Source organism: Erinaceus europaeus, chromosome 2 (genome assembly GCF_950295315.1).
Source record: "Erinaceus europaeus chromosome 2, mEriEur2.1, whole genome shotgun sequence".
In the NCBI taxonomy this organism is placed as follows: domain Eukaryota; kingdom Metazoa; phylum Chordata; class Mammalia; order Eulipotyphla; family Erinaceidae; genus Erinaceus; species Erinaceus europaeus.
In genome coordinates, this window is record NC_080163.1 from 171,635,593 (window position 1) to 171,650,504 (window position 14,912).

General features: G+C 42.8%; 1 long non-coding RNA gene across 2 annotated transcripts in view; it reads right to left on the reverse strand.

Moving 5' to 3' along the window:
• Positions 1–10,678: 10,678 nt before the first annotated feature.
• Positions 10,679–14,912, reverse strand: part of LOC132537014 (uncharacterized) — a 47,113-nt gene continuing 42,879 nt past the window's right edge. For both annotated transcript variants that reach the window (XR_009548527.1, XR_009548526.1), the window contains 2 exons: positions 14,755–14,818; positions 10,679–10,747 (listed from right to left, as the gene is read on the reverse strand). This is a non-coding gene — a long non-coding RNA (uncharacterized LOC132537014). The remainder of the gene's footprint in view (positions 10,748–14,754; positions 14,819–14,912) is intronic.

A 14,912-nucleotide genomic window follows, 5' to 3' on the forward strand; every position in this document is an offset into this window, starting at 1 on the left:
AAATCCTCAAAGATTTTCCTGCTGATATGCAGGAATCATCTCTACACTTAACACTCGATTTGCTTTCTTCATCTGTCCCTCTACAAAGGTTTCAGTTAGGAAGTAGACGCTCAGCCCCTTGGTTCTCCATGTCCTTCATCGTCTCACAGCCTCTGCTCTGCTTCCTAGGGCCCCTCCTTTGTCCACTGCTAATCCCACTACTATGTTCACAGGTGTCTGCACTGGCGGTGACTCTATGTGGACCCTGGGCAGCTCTGTTGACAGAGGCCACCACAAGAGCATCTTGGTGGCTGTGGACCAGAGGGATGACACTTTCACCACCCTCCATGATGTGGAAAGCATCAGGCAGAGCTCCGTGTTGAATCGTCTGCACGGGGGCCCCTCATGGCCACCTTTGCTGGACCTCACTGCCTCTGAGCTCAGAACTGAATACCTGATGGGTTGTGGGGACAGGGCCACCCACAAGCTGTCACTCTACAACTATGCCCTGAGCCACCCCATCATCCCTGTGAACCTGGCAGTGGAGGACATCATGGACTGTGCCACTCTGCTCCACCAGAAAGAGAAGGCCACCAGCACTCAGTTCTCCTGCATCATGTCCGTGCTTTGCACTGGCAACCACAAAGAGCTTAACAAGGAAGACAGGGCGGAGTGAGGCCCTGCATCCTGGTCCCCTTCCTGCTAGAGGTAGGTTCCTCCTTGCTGACTGATGCCAGTGGTTAAAAGGTGACCAGGCTCCTGGACACACCTCATCTACACCATGAGTCTGGATGAGCCTAGGCCATGTGAGATTAATTCGAGCAACTAGTCTGTGAGAGACACAAGGTGTTCTGGCTGACTAAAACAGCACAAGAGAATCACATCCCAATAATGGCAGGACTTTACTCATTCTCCTGGTGGCAGCACAGTCTGGGTGGAGGCTGCAGAATTTTGCTGTATAGAGAGGAAAGGTTTCTACTACATGCTGACTAGGCTTTAATATATTTAACTCTGTTCATAATAATTCAATTTACCTAATTGCTAGACAAAGAAATTAAGACGGGAGGGAGAGACAGAGGGGGAGAGACACCTACAGCTCTGCTTTTCAGCTCCTGAAGCCTCCCCCTTGCAGATGGGGACTCGGGCTAGAACCCAGGTGCTTGTTCACTGTGGCATGTGTGCTAACCAGGTGGGCACCACTTAGCCCCTTCATGTATTTATCTCCTTGGAGAAATTCACTCTTTGGCTTACTTCTTCAGGAATGAAGAGGTAGCTAGTATATGAGATTTTGATTTGACTAAGATAGTTTTCTGTGTTTCATTTCAGGCATGAAAAGAAAACAGCCTCCTAATTCTAAGCCAGGAGAGTGACCACTACAGAAAGGCGCACTGATGGACCATCTCAGGCCTCTCTAAGCAGGATCCAGACAGCCCCCTGTCTACACCCTGCTCAGCTGATAAGGGCTCAGGGCTCCTCTCAGCACCTTGCTGGGGGCTCCCCTGGGAAGTCTGCAATCAGTGAGGCCACCTGGGTGTCTGCTGGAATGCCTACAGCCAGCCTTCCCCTTTGAAGAACTGACTCTTTATTTTCCCTGTCAGTTTATGATATCCAACTGACAACAATTATTTTCCTAATCCTTTGCAGGATTTTGACTTAGTTCTCAATCCTGCCATCTATGTGTAAACTTCCTGGTGGAAGACATGAAGCCCTCTGACTAAGACAGTTCTTTTAAACTTTTTGTCTTGTGGGGTCACAATGAAAAATGTCAACATTCCACATCCAGCTCATTTCATTTGAGTCATCTTCCCTGATGCCTTCTTACATCCTAGTTTGAGAGTCTTTTCACAGAAATCTCTCTCTTATTCCTTTCACTGTATGTATGTATTTATAGAATCTTTTAATGTATCTTCTTGTTGATTGTACTGCTATAATAAATATCACTACCTGACTCTGTGCCTTATATGACCCCTCTCTTTGCTCAGGGCTCTGATGAAACCTTGGTGGGCTCCTCTGGGCAGCTCTACATTAGCTGAGGTCCCATGTGTCTGCAGGCAGCTAACAGCTCAACTGGATCTACTTTCTGTGTGTTGCCTGTTCCCCAAGCCTCCACAGGGTGGCACCGAGCTTCTTCAGTGCTAGAAGAAGGGCTCCCACAGCCAGACAGCCACTGAGGTCTCTACCTCCTTCCCATTTGTCCATGTTCCATGGGCCAGAGCAAGGACATGGCTGAGTCTGCAGTCAGCCCAGGAGGAGACAGTAGCAGAGACTAAAGATGTTGCACTTCCGACTTCTGGATGTCTATTACTGTGATCAGCACATTTCACTGCAAAGTTCAAGGTGACACCTCTACTACCATAGGCCCTAAGCTACTAGTCTTTTACTCCTTAGCCCTGAACTTCCCAGACAGATGCCAAGTGTGGGGACAAATGATCATGGAATAGCCACTCATTATGCTGACACTGGCATCTGTGCACCATGTGCAGGTCAGAAGGTCACAGGTCAAAACTGGCCTCCTGGGCAAATGAAGGTCACTGTTCAACCTGACTGCCCTTTCTCTTTTTAGGATAGCTTAGTACTACACTGTCTACTAAGAACTTCAGAAAATATAACATTCAATGAATGCTCTTTCAAAGAGAAGTAACATTTTTAAACAAGCAAGTGCACATTTTCCAAAATAAAAAGTACAAATTTTCTAAAATGCCAGAATATGCTTTTATCATAGTTAAAAAAAATGAAAACCTGTGTGCACTACTACCACACCTGAAAATTATACAAGTTTAAGGTCGGGAGTTGGGCGGTAGCACAGTGGGTAAAGCACAGGTGGCACAAAGCAGGACGAGTGTAAGGATCCCAGTTAGAGCCGCCAGCTCCCCACCTGCAGTGGAGTCTATTCACAAGTGGTGAAGCAGGTCTGCAGATGTCTATCTTTCCCTCCTCATATCTGTCTTCCCCTCCTTTCTCCATTTCTCTCTGTCCTATCCAACAACATCAACAAGAATACGAACTACATCAACTAAAAAAGGGCACAAAAGAATAAATAAAAAGTTAAAAAGCTCAGAAAGGCAATAAAAAAGATAGAAACAGGGAGTTGGGTAGTAGAGCAGCGGGTTAAGTGCATGTGGCTGAAATGCAAGGAATGGCGTAACGATCCAGGTTCTAGACCCCAGTTCCCCACCTGCAGGGGAGTCCCTTCACAGTGAAGCAAGTCTGCAGGTGTCTTTCTGTCCCCTCTCTGTCTTTCCCTCCTCTAACCTATCTAACAAGGACAACAACAATAATAACTAAAAAAATAAACACAACAAAGGCAACAAAAGGGAAAATAAAAAATTTTTAAATGCACCTTAAAAAATCTTCTTTAAAAAAAGATGGAAACAATTATTTCAGTCCCAAATCGCTGAGCATGGGAGTTTTTTTTTTTTTTTTCAATAGTGACCCACATTTTTATGCTACTTATAAATACAATCAGCATTAGAGTTTCTTTTGCACCTCCTAGATCATAAATGAACAAGTGTAATATTTTAATGTATTTATTGACTACCTGTACTTTTTCTGTACCCTATTCATAATATTTGAAATCCTCTAAAGGCCAATGTGCCATTTTCTTCTTGATGTTTCATTTTTGTTGTTAATGCTATGACTTCTGTTCATTAGCTATAGGACTCTATCATCATTATCAGCTGTCTTCATTTAATTTAATTTTTATTTATTTTATTCATATATAATTTATATATCATTTAGGTCATTTTTATTATTAGCTACAGGACTCTAACATCATCAGCTGTCTTTACTTTATTTATTCATTTTGAATGTATGTAGAGACAAAGATGAAGAACCGAGATGCGGAACTGCTCTACTATTTCTAAAACTTTCCCCCTCCCCGCCTCGCGGGTGGAGACTGGGGTTGGAACCAAAGTTAACAACAAGGCAACTTAAGTGCTCTACTGGGTGATACACAAACTGCCCACTTTTCTCAATTTTTAAGAACTTCCCATAGTCTTGAATACTCACATTGTCTCCAGGCATGTCACTCATCTGACTTCCTTATCTTTCACTGACCCTGCTGGGGAGCCAGCAAAATGGTTCTGCATGTCACAGGCTTTCATGCCTGAGGCTCTGAAGTCCCTGGTTCAATTATCAGCTCCACCATAACCTGGAGCTGAGCAGTACTATGTTTTTTCTCTTTTTCTTTCTCTCTCATTAAAAATATAAATTACATATTTATATTTTTAGGGTCCAGGCAGTGGCACACCTGGTTGAGCGCATATGTTACAGTGCACAATGACCCAGGTTCAAGCCTCTGGTCTCTGCCTGAGGTGAGGAAAGCTTCAAGAGCAGTGAAGCGGGGCTGCAGGTGCCTCTCTGTCTCTCGCCTTCTCCATCTACCCCTCCTAGATTTCTCTCTGCCCTGTCCAATAATAAGTAAATAGTCTGTTAAAAAACATATATATGCACTTTAATTTCTTTTTTTTAAATATATTTTTTAAAATATTTATTTGATTTATTTATTCCCTTTTGTTGCCCTTGTTTTATTGTTGTAGTTATTATTGTTGTTGTCGTTGTTGGATAGGACAGAGAGAAATGGAGAGAGGAGGGGAAGACAGAGAGGAGGAGAGAAAGACAGACACCTGCAGACCTGCTTCACCGCCTGTGAAGCGACTCCCCTGCAGGTGGGGAGCCGGGGGCTCGAACCGGGATCCTTATGCTGGTCCTTGTGCTTTGCGCCACCTGCGCTTAACCCGCTGTGCTACCGCCCGACTCCCTTGCACTTTAATTTCTAATATTAAATTGTATGCTAATCCCAAGACACATGCACAAGCTATGATTATATAGCTATATAATTGGTAAGTCAAAATATGGAACCAACTTAAAACAGACAACTAGATAACCATGTTAGAATGGGGCATGGCTGGTAATGCACACAGCTGACACTGCTCTTACCATACACAGGGACCTGGGTTTGAGGCCCTGCTCCACACCAGCAAGAAGAATGTTTAATGAGTGGTGAAGTACGTTTAAAAGTCCACCTCTCTCTTTTTTCTCTTTTTTTAAATTCCCCCCCCCCCAAGATAATTGCTGGGGCTCAGTGCCTGTACTACAACTCCACTGTTCCTGGAGGCTATTTTTTCCTTTTGTTGCCCTTGTTGTTTATCTTTGTTGTAGTTATTATTATTGTTATTTCTGTCATTGTTGTTGGACAGGACAAAGAGAAATTGAGAGGAGAAGACAGACAGGGGGAGAGAAACACAGACACATGCAAACCTGCTTCATCCCCTTGTAAAGTGACCCCTCTGTAGCTTTGGAGTGGGTGGCACCAATGTGGATTCCTAAACTGGTCCATGAACTTCCTACCATGGGCTCTTAACCCACTACACCCGTCCCCTTCCCTTTTTTCTTCCCACTCACCTCTTAATTTCTTTCTGTTCTAACACATAAAACAGAAAAATAATGACCATTACTCATTCTACCACACCACTGATAAATTTGTTGATAATAAATAATAATAATAATAATAATAATAATAATAATAATAATAATAATTTCAGGTATATAGTTATAGAAAAATATTTTCTAATTTAAAAAAGAGATAGCACCATGTCCTTTTGGACAAGGAATATAGAAAACTGAAACAAATGAACTTGGAAAAAAGTGAAAGAAACAGCAGCAGCCAAGCTAACTTCTAAGATTTTGTGAAAACTATGGTTGTTCCTCCTGTGGACAGCAGTACAGAACTTTGGCAATAGATTTGGTGTCACATCATGGCTGTGCATCTTATAATCTTATAAAGCATTACTAAATCCCTAATACAAATGTTAAAAAAGATATTTAGTTATAACTATCATTTTCCTCCTTTATGCCTCTGGTCTTTTTAAAACAGTTTTCACAGTTTTAACTCAGGAAGTCTAAGTGCCATTGCAAAGCAGAATAAATTTAAACCTGTAAGTTATAAAAATGAAAACAACAAAAAAAACTACATATCATACTCAATCAGAAAATACCTTGGGAAGGAAAAAAGACATGCACAGAGCCAGAGCAATCTCTACTTATACTAATATGAAAACAGAAAAGAGAAGCATGAAAAGTTGTTTGTGGCTACTAGTGATTTTACAACTGCGTAGTATCAGACACGACTTAGGCTCTGAGAGAGGAAAGAAAGCACACGTCTTCTGCCCACCAGAAGCCACAATTCAAGTGTAAACAAGCATAATGTTAGCAACATTCAAGCAGCAGTGATTCTAAAGAGTTACTGATGAGCTTCAAACCAATGGCAGTCATGATGCTGACAGTACCATGACGAAAGGAATTCTAGTGGGTCTGAAAAGAGAAGAGTACCAATCCTCCTTTAAAGAACACTTAGACTTTGATGAAAGCATAATAAAGGGAGGAAAAGCACAGGTGTCACAATGAGTTCCGTGAAGCTTTCCTGACATGGTAAACTAACCTCCAAACCCAGCTTCAGCTCACAACAGCTACATGGCAGCACTCAGGGCTGCTCCTTGCTCCTTCAGGTCCCTGCACCAAACCTTGGTGCTACAAGTCCATTTTGCAAACACAATTGCAGCGACTGGGAGGCATCATAGTGGTTATACAAAAGGTTTTCATGCCTGAGGCTCTGGAGTCCCAGTGGAACCTCTGGCATGACTACAAGCAAAGCTTAGTGGTGCTCTGGTTGTTTTTAAAAGCAGAATTACTGTGACCCAGGAGGGAGCTCAGAAGTCAGAAAGCAGGACCTGCAAGCATAGGATCCTGAATTTGGTTCCAGCACTGAATGTGCCAGAATGATGCTCTGGTATGTTCTCTTGAGAAGAATTTGACACAAAGAAGTCACTGTTCCAGCAGGTATAGAGAGCACATTGGTTCTGCAAAAAGACTCTCACACCTGACACTCCAAAGTCCCAGGCTCAGCAGCTCATACCACCATAAAATGAGCCAGAGTTGAGCAGTGCTCTGGTAAAACAAACAAACAAACAAATAATAGAGACAGAGAGAAGGAGGGAGGAATAATAAAGAAAAGGGAATTTATAATAAAGAAAAGCAATGTTCAATATCTAGAAAACTGAATTTTCACTAATTTGTAAAGAGCAGCTATGCCTATAACTGGCATCTAAAGTCAACCTATCCTCATTCCAAGACACTGTTTTGCAAATGCTACCTGTGAAAAACAGTTTAAAATAATGTGGAAAATGAACCCTTTAACACACATAGTTCACCAAGTAGAGCAGGCTGCCCAGAATTGGGCCCTGGCCCTACATGGGAAGAGAATGGACCAGGAGAAGTTTGAATGTAGTCAGTACACCATCTGTCTCTCTTCACCTCTCTTGTCCCTCTGTCTGAATGAAAAAGCAGCCTAGAAATGGTGAAATCAAGCATACAGGAGGTCCTAGATCCACAAGGTTAATAATGCTTGAAGTATAAATGCAGTTCAATTCCACTTAACTAGAGAGGGATATTCACTGATGGAATGAAAAACCATAAATGTAAATAAAGCCCTCACACTTCAGGATTATGCAGTACATAAAACAATCTTAAATGTTTCTTAGAACACTGAGTTCCTTAGCGAAAACTTCTCATACAACTATGTGTATGTGTATATATACAGATACACACTTCCTTACAAGCTGAGATTCATTCATGATGCTACCTAATCAAGGATGGTTTTTGTATTGCTACAGCCTTTGAATATTTCCTATGACTAATAGCACTAAGTTAATACTTTAAATTCTTGGAGATAAAATAATTCTAGCAGAGACACCAGATGTACTGCAAAACCTTTCTAGAAGGGATTTCAGAAGAGTATTAATCCTTACTGTGTTAGGGCATTCATAGTCCAGACTAAATGGAGTTTTCTCATGTGTGCTAGGAATGGTATTCTAATCTTTTTTTTAAAATTAATTTTATTTATTTTTTGAGAGCAATGCAGAGAGACACACACACACACACAGAGAAACACCAGAGCACTGCTCAGCTCTGGCTTATGGTGGCTTGGCAGATTGAACCTGGGACTTAGGAGCCTCAGGCATGAGATTCTGTTTGCATAAACATTATGCTCTCTCCCCCACCCTGTATTATTAACTTTAAGAGAAAGGAAACAACAGTAATTCACTCCCTGGCCCATTTTGGAAAAGGTTGTTACCCACTAGATGATGAGACAAGGACCGGCAGAGTAACTGAATTCCAGCCAAAGCCAAATGGGCAAAATCTAAAACACATGAGGTATTTGTAAAATTAAGAACAATACATTTGGGGAAATAAAAATAAATGACTGAGAGGCTATTACTATGCACTATATACTGATCTAAAAACTGTATTCTACATAACTTCAGTTTAATCCTAACAATACATAAGTGAGCCACCTGAATTAGGAAAGTAACATCTGTCCATAAAATCTAGTTTAAATTAAGGACAGTAGAAGTGCTTTGTGTGGAAAACTAGAGTTTAGTGCTTAGACCCCAGAGTCTGCAGATGGGGTGCAGGGGGTTCAGTGGACTCTGGTGGAAGATAAGGTGTTGCAACACATTTTGAAAAAGGGAAGATATCAATTTCTGAAACACTGGTTTATGAATCTACCTCAACTCAAAACAGCCTATTGTTAATCTTCAAAATTCCTTTCCGTTTTTTTTTTTCTACTTGGGAAAGAATGATTTAAAAATAGTAGTTATCAAGTGGGCACAATTTCTCCCCGTCTCTGACAGTCACCTGCACACTGACTCCACAGCCATCTTAGCCTTTCTGCCACCCTTGGGCAGCGTGGGTATCTGCAGCACCCACTCTTCCTCTTCCTGTTACAGCACAAGGCCTGGTCTTGTTGCAGCAGGCCAAGCCTAGTCTAAATTCTGCCATGTATCTGGCTTTTTCTTGCTAATTTTTTTTAAATGAAGGGAAAGGGCATTTAAAAATATAATTATTGGTTTATTCCCTTTTGTTGCCCTTTTTGTTTTATTGTTGTAGTTAATGTTGATGTTATTGTGGGATACAACAGAGAGAAATGGAGAGAGGAGGGGAAGACAGAGAGGGGGAGAGAAAGATAGACACCGGCAGAATTGCTTCACTGACTGTGAAGAGACTCCCCTGCAGGTGGGGAGCCAGGGCCTTGAACCTCTTCCTTATTTCTTAAGATCCATCTATAAGTGAGATTGCCAAATACTCATCTTTCTCCTTCCAACAAATGGTACTAAACATGGCCACCTGAAGTTCCATACAGTAGGACGCAAGAGGATGATTTCTCCATCTACAATGGGTGAGTAGACTTCCCTTGTGTATATGGACCACAAGCATTTAAAACACTCCCGTCTGTTAACCTTTGGGGTTGCTCCTGGATTTGGACCCACCTGTGCACTCATCACTTTGGAGACCTCTTTGTCTCCTTTTGCATGGCAGTTTTTTAATTCCTCTGTTTATTTCCTTTCTGTGTGTGCCTAAGTTGGGCGTGTGTGTGTGTGTGTGTGTGTGTGTGTGTGTGTGTATGTGTATTTCCCACAACTAGAAGGCATTGCTGTCTCAACTTACCTGACACCAACATTTCATTCAAATGCTTCTAATGTAACACTGACTCTGACTGGCCCGCTCTGGGCTCCCAATGTGGGAAAGGGCCCACAGTCCCTCTGTGACACTGTGTCTATCTGTCTGTAATCACAAGGCCAGCACTGCCACCTGGTCTCTCTTTAGTGGGGATCAGTCAGATTCCTCTCTTTGACATCAAATGGGCCAGATTGTTCCTTAGTTCTCATTTCTTTTGTTTTCTTTATACTTTCCTTCTCTTCCCTCCTTCATGTCTCTCTCCCTCTCCCTCTCTCTCTTCCTCTCTCTCTATATATATATTTGTAAACTGCCACATGTATTTATGACCAGAAAGCACCTCATCAATACCCTTTGCTACCTTGTGTGAGTTGAGTAACTGTTGCAAAGTTACCAGTCACCAGCAGACTCTCCCAAGTGTTCAGACTGGTCAGCACAGGCAATGTAGACAGGTTGTTTATAGTGACTTCTCAAATGAAATTGAACAGCCAAGGTTTTAACACAATGGTTCCCTTAATATTCTGTGATGTCTGAATTTGATCCACTGTGGGAGCCTGGTCTTGTCGGTCCTCTAGCTACAGCCTGAGCCTTTCACAAACAGGAGGTGATGAACACCTTGCTGCTTTCAGAAATTCCAAAAGGGACCAGGGTGAATCTGGGATAACAGAGAGCACATGTTCCCCAGCATGAAGACTGAGTACGAATCCCTGGGCCCTTTACAAGGGGAAGTGTGAGGATTTATGATATGTATACATTTCACTTTCTTGCACTCTGGTCTGGTAAGAGACACAGTGCACAGAGACAGAGTCCTGTGTGAGACAGGCTCCAGAGACAAAGAGGAGGAGCCACTATCTACCTACAGCCACTGAAAAATAAGCGCCCTCCCTAGCAGTGAGCTGGGTCTGATTTCAAAACAAGAAGTGTCCCCACGTTGGACTGTGGGTGGGTCTTGGGCCCTGCCTATACCACCCCCTCACCCCTACAGGTGGCTTTCAATGTCAGGAGCCACATCAGGATGGCAGTCATGGGCCCAGAGGGGACACTTGCAGAATGGCTGGGGTTCACCAGTGCTTCCTGCTGGTTCCTACTCAGTGTCTGGGCCTAAGGACACACTGACCTGGGGTCTCCTCAGAGGTCTGCTCCAGATGGCAGGGCTCTACAATGATGGAGACAGAAGTGGAGTCTTGTGGTCCCCGGCGCAGCAGCTCAGTAGTTGGCAGCTCACTCATTTCCTATCCAGAGTCTTGTTGATGCCCTACAGGGAGAACAGTCAACATGCAGACTCAGGCTTAAGAATGGTACCAATCAGGCCAACTAACCTTGAGCTAGTGCCCACATGGTGCCTTAGGTCCTCCCTCTGGGCCTCAGGATGGAGCCACTGTATCTGTGGGAGGATCACTGCACTCAGCCAGGGAAACCCTACAGAAAGCAGGTGCCCAGGCATAGAAATTGCTGAGTCCATGGGAGCAGGCTTCACAGGTTCCCTTGCTTAGAATGCAGACATCCCTTGGTACAGGGTGCAATAGGAACTTTATATTCCGTGATGTCTGGGGTTACATTGCACTGGGTTTGTCTTTCTTCCAGTAGAGGAGGGAGATAGATCAAAAATAACAAGAGGCTGGGAGCTGGGGCACCAGGCTGAGTGCACACATGACCATGTGCAAGGATCTGGGTTTGAGTCCAAGTTCCCAACATGCTTAGAGATGAAACACGCTGCAGATGTCTATCATTCTCTATTCTCTCTTTTTCCCTCCAATATATCTTTATTCAATAAAATAGAAAAAAAAGGGAAAATGACTGACAGGACCAGTGAATTCATGGTGCCAGTAAGCAGCTCCACTGAATTACAGGATAGCAGAGAGAGAGGAAGAAAGATAGGGAGAGGTAGAGGGAGAGAGAGAAAAGCAGCAACATAGCACTGACACTTATTTCCATCATGTGGTGAGACTTGAGCTTGAACCTGGATCTGGCACAGGAAAAGCAGGCGACTGCTGTACGAGGACTCTTCTCTTGGGCCCATTAGTAACTTCTGCTAGGATCCTGTCTGAGAACACTCCTGCTTATTCATGCCAAATACCATTGAGATCTTTATTTCTATGGTAGATTATTTGTCAGTTCTGACACTAAATGTGTCCTTCTTTAGAAAAGATTTGATTTACTATTTCTTGTGAATAAAGATAAGAGATATTGAGAGGAGAGATAGGGGGTAGAGAGATAGACAGGAGCCTGTAGTTCTGTTTCACTGTCCATCAAGGTTCCCTGTTGCAGGTGGGGGCTGGGGACTTGAACCTGGATGCTAGTGCACTGTAATCTGTGCGCTCTACCAGATATGCCACTGCCTGTGCCCTGACATTGCCCTTCTAAACTGTGCCTTTACAGAGATCTGTTAAGGAGTCAAACAAATGAAGGTAGGAACACTGATGGCTGCTGTGATTAAATAACTGCAATGGATTGTGTGGAATTGCTCTGCTCACTATACTGACACATGAGGTCAGTCTAATAGACTTTAAATGTTTCTTTTCTTTTATTATTTACTTAACTGCTATGGTCTTGTGACCCACTAGTTCCAGAAGACCTTCTCTTTTGAATCCTTTAAAAAGAGATAAGGTGGCCGGGCGCTAGTGCAGCAGGTTAAGTGCACATGGTGTGAAGCTCTAGGACTGGCCTAAGGATTCCGGTTGGAGCCCCTAAGTGGAGAAGCAGGTCTGAAGGTGTATGTCTTTCTCTGCCCTCTCTCTCTTCCTCTCCTCACTAGATTTCTCTCTGTCTTGTCTAACAACAATGATAGCAATAACAAAAACTATTATAATAACAATAAAGAACAAGGGCAACAAAAGAGGAAAATAGCCTCCAGGAGCAGTGGATTCATAGTGCAGGGCACAGAGCCCCAGCAATAGCCCTAGAGGCAGAGAAAGAGAGAGAGAGACAGAGGTTTTGAGATAGAGATCCAGGCTCACTGCAAGCCTCCACTGATCATGGAGTCTCCCCTCTGTGCTGTTTGAGCTGATCTGATGTGCACCTGGGGTGTGAACCTGGGGCTTCCTACACAATAAAATGAGCTTTGCTGTGGGAGCTCTGTGCCAATCCTTGAATGTCCTTCTCCTTGTCAGGGCTACAAAGGAACAGCAGGCACCTTGCTCTATGCTCCCATCCCACTGCTCCTCCCAGCCCATGGAGTCACCAAAGAGAGGACGCAGGGGACTGAAAACCCAGAAGCCAAGTACAAAGCCAGAGCTGACACAGGGAGTAACTGTACATAAAAACAGTGGCTAGTACTTCATGCTTAGGATTGCTTTCCCTTGCCATTCCCAAAATAGAGAAAGACACTTTGCTGTGGTGTGGATTTGAGTTTTAAAAATGTGGTTCATTTCTTTTTCTTATTTTTCCCTAAAATGTTTTCTTAAAGACGTTTTAAAATATTTATTTATTTCCTATTTGTTGTCCTTGTTGTTTTATGTTGTAGTAGTTATTATTGTTGTCATTGTTGGATAGGACACAGAAATGGAGAGAGGAGGGCAAATCAGAGAGGGGGAGAGAAAGACAGACACCTGCAGACCTGCTTCGCCACCTGTGAAGTGACTCCTCTGCAGGTGGGACAGTTCATTTCTTAATGAGAGAAAGAGAGAGAGTAGAGAAAGGAGGAGGAGGAGAAGGAAAGAGAGGAGCAGAGTGTCACTATGGATGGGCACTGAGGATGCTGCACTAAGCAGCTCACAGTCCTCTGACAGTGCTCTAGCTCGCAGTCTGGGAAATGGAGCTCATTTCTGAGGTATAGAGAGGAAAGTCTCTTTGCATTCTGATCTTCTTGAGAATTTAACTTGGACTGTAAATGCACATCACTAAGAGGGCTGGGAACTCAGTCTGAGAAACACCAAGTGCATGTGTTCAGCACATGAACACCTGAGCCTGGACACAAGCCTCTCATATGTTCAAATGCTGAGGACATTATGCCATGGAACCAGGGTTCAAGAAATACTTCTGTGTAGACTCAGAGGTGTGACCTCATTAGAAAGGAGTCTCAGAAATTCAAGGTCCTTTTTTGTAAAGAAATACACTAGCAAGGGCAACCAAAAGGAATAAATAAATAAATGCATAGACTAGCAGAATCCCATACTGAAAATAAAAAGCTGTGAGGAAAAGAGAGTGTAATCTGTATTTCTATAAACATCAAGAAAGAAAGACATGATTAGTGAAGTAAAAAAAATAAATCGATTAACATTTTTTTTCCTTTTCCTCGTTTTTTTTTTTTTTGTCTCCAGGGTTATTTATTGCTTGGGCTTAATAAGAATCCACTATTTCTGGCGGCCTATTCTTTCATTTTATTGGATAATACAGAAATTGAGAGTGGAGAGAGAGGGAGAACGATGGACACACCTGCAGACCAGCTTCCACTCTTGTGAAGCGACCCCCCTGAGGTGGGGAGTGGGATAAACCTTGATTCTTGCATGGGTCCTTGTGCTGACTACTATGTGTGCTTAACTGGGTACACCGCCAGCCCCCTCAACATATATATTTTTAAATTTTTATGATCTTTATTTATTTATTGATGGCAGAAAGACAGCCAAAAATTGAGAGGGAAGGGGGTAATAGGGAGGGAGACACCTGCAGCACAGCTTCACCACTCATGAAGCTTTCCTCCTGTAGGTGGGGACTAGGGGCTTGAACCTGTGTCCTTTAGCATTGTAACATGTGCTCTCAAATGGGTGTGCCACCACCCAGCCTCTCTCTCAAAACATTTTTTCAAGACAGCACTTCTTGGTGAAAAAAATAGAGAGAAGACTTCACCTCTCTGGCTAACAACACCATCAAGCATGGCTAGAGGTGCAGGTCTGAGGCTGTTTTTTTTTTCTTTTTTTTTTTCCTGAGAACATGTAGCAGAAAATGTGGAAAGGGGATGAAAAAGACACTGGGAACAGGTGAGTTTGGGACAGGGGTATTGATGCCTTTACATTGTGCAATGCCTGTTTTCTATTTTCATTATTTTAAAGAAGCATTTTACCTAAAAAAAATTACACTGTGATGACAAAATGAATAGAAAGACCCAACAACTATATTGTTCCCAAGATTTACAAATTGGTATATTCTTCAATGTATTAAAGAAAACTTTTAGGAAGTCAGGTTTGACTTTTGTGCCACAATAAGGGCTGGTCAGGATGTATGAAATGTGTAAAGACAATTAAGCTTAATACAACTGCTATTGAGAGAGTTTTGAACTGCTATTTTAAATCTAACCATCCCAACTTAGAATATCTTGACACTCACCCATCAATGTGTCTGGAGTCTCATTTTCCTTAGAAGTCAGACACATCTGATGCTGTGCATGAACCTTGAATTAAAAAAAAACAAAACTGGAGTTACAACCCACCTTTCACAAGATCTACTTGAAGAAAACTTGTCTTTAGATTCCCTAAGGTTCACAA